Source organism: Etheostoma spectabile, chromosome 13 (assembly GCF_008692095.1).
Source record: "Etheostoma spectabile isolate EspeVRDwgs_2016 chromosome 13, UIUC_Espe_1.0, whole genome shotgun sequence".
NCBI lineage: Eukaryota > Metazoa > Chordata > Actinopteri > Perciformes > Percidae > Etheostoma > Etheostoma spectabile.
The window spans coordinates 20,505,558-20,507,684 of record NC_045745.1 but is presented as its reverse complement, the minus strand read 5'-3'; the positions used below and the strand labels follow the sequence as shown (position 1 = coordinate 20,507,684).

Genomic DNA, 2,127 nt, shown 5'->3' with positions numbered 1-2,127 from the left:
GAGATTTTTGATAAATAATCATCAGTAATGTGGATATAATGACTAAGTGGGTAAACAGTCAGGTAATGACGTCACTTTACTGTAATGCAGCCTTTAAAACCAGGAAAAGACACCACTTATGCCATATTAGGATATTACGACATCCAAAATCTAAGACAATATCAAGTCTCATATCACGATATAAGATCAATAAATTCTACAGCTCTATTAGGTACAATTGCTAAATCTGCTTATTCACATATAGGGTGCCTCCTCATTCAATACCCAATTTTAATAGCTATGGAGTAAATCTCATCAGCGTTAGTGAGCCGATAAGTATGCAACAAATGTATGTTACGCACAGAGACGGGGCTCACGCAGTAGGAGCTAAAAAGTAAATAAAAAAAGATTTGTGCCATAATGTGTAATGTTTTTATTTCTTTTTGTATAAAAAAAAATTGGTATAAAAAAATATTGTATTGAAACCGGTATCCTTATTTGGACAAGCAGCTTTTTATGTTTGGGGGATCAACATGTGGAATTCCTTACCTACTGAACTCAAACAGGATCCTGACTGGGATAAATTTAGGGGGCTTTCACACCTGCCTCATTTAGTTTGGTTGAATCCCACTTGAGTTAGTTTTCCCCCTTTGGTGCGGTTCGTTTGGGCAGGGGTGAATGTGGCAACCGCACTCGAGTGCGCAAACAAACCAACTTGAGACCTCCTTGATGAGGTGGTCTTTGAACGAACACTGGAGTGGTTTGTTTGGGGTGAGAACGTGATCTGACCTCGAACCGCACCAACTGTGTATTCTGCAAGTCTTAGCATAATGGCTCCTGTAGTCAGGTGTGCTTTGCAACCTGCAATGCAGCAGAACATGCAAACTGTGTAATCCTCTTTTATAGTGTTAATAGTCATCCGCCAAGATAAAACAAATGTATTGCTTATTTCCATACAAAAGATTGCATTCTATTTAACTTCCTTTCCCCTACTAAATTACACTGCAGTTAGTAGCTGAAACACTGCGAATGATGATGAATACTGTGGGCCAACATACCTTAATGGGATTATAAGCAATAATAATAAAGCCTGTCATAATCAAATAGGACCATGCTTCTGATTTTGGTACCGCCATGACGCCAGACGAGGGGCACGAACTATGTTTGTTGTGATCAATTTTACATGGAATGTCGGAATTTCTGGGTTCCCAGTCAGAAACTATACACATATACAATAAAAATTAATTTTATACCGTCTGTTTAAAACTCACTCACTGGAACTTGTAAACAAAATAAAAACAATCAGCTATAAAACTGAAAAAACAGCATCTCTATTCTCTGCAAAGACAAACTAAATCACCTGATTAACGCAACAATGATCAATCACAATTACTCACGGTCATTTTTCAATACAGAAAGCTGCTCCCTGCCTGGCTAAAGCGAATATATTTAGCCTGAAGAAACAAGGCGTCTGTCCCAACTAATGTTACGGTTCGAAGGCGCAACGCTGGAAACACTAATCTACAACAGCAGTCTAGTCCACCACTCTCTCGCCTGTACTACTGGATCTGACTGGTAAACCAAAGTTTTCCCAAAGGCCGACAGGTCCTCTCCCTCGTTGCGACCACACGCCATACTCGTCCTTAGCGCTGCTATCTCTGACTCACTAAAACTGCATACATAGGCGGCGATCGGCTACATACAGCAGGCCATTCAGAGCTAGTCGGGGCTACAGATTAGGTGTCCCTGAAGAACCCACGTATCTAACAGAAGTTCCGCATTACTTTAATAAATTTGCCCGCAAGTTTTATTCATTTTTATACCGAGTATTCACAGTGTAAATGTATGCACCGAACCGCGACGCCTGTACCGTTTCGGTTCGATACGAATACATGAACCGTTTCCCCCCTACTTTGTAGTGATTGTTGGATTTCCCAAACTGAATAAATACAGCACATAAACACAAAGCTGCTTTTCTAGCTCAATCGGTTAATAACCAAGATATATGCTGAAATAAACAATAGATTTGTCAATAATGGATCATTAGCTACTATGCCTGTAAACTTCATGTAACATAACCCAGTGTCACAGCTTATGTTATTAAAACAGAACATTTGGGAATGGGAGGAAAATGTGCTCTGGTTTATT

At 39.7% G+C, this 2,127-nt stretch overlaps 1 protein-coding gene across 1 annotated transcript in view; it reads right to left on the bottom strand.

Moving 5' to 3' along the window:
* Window positions 1-2,127, bottom strand: part of LOC116701086 (RING finger protein 145) — a 15,895-nt gene that overhangs the window by 11,904 nt on the left and 1,864 nt on the right. The window lies entirely within an intron of this gene.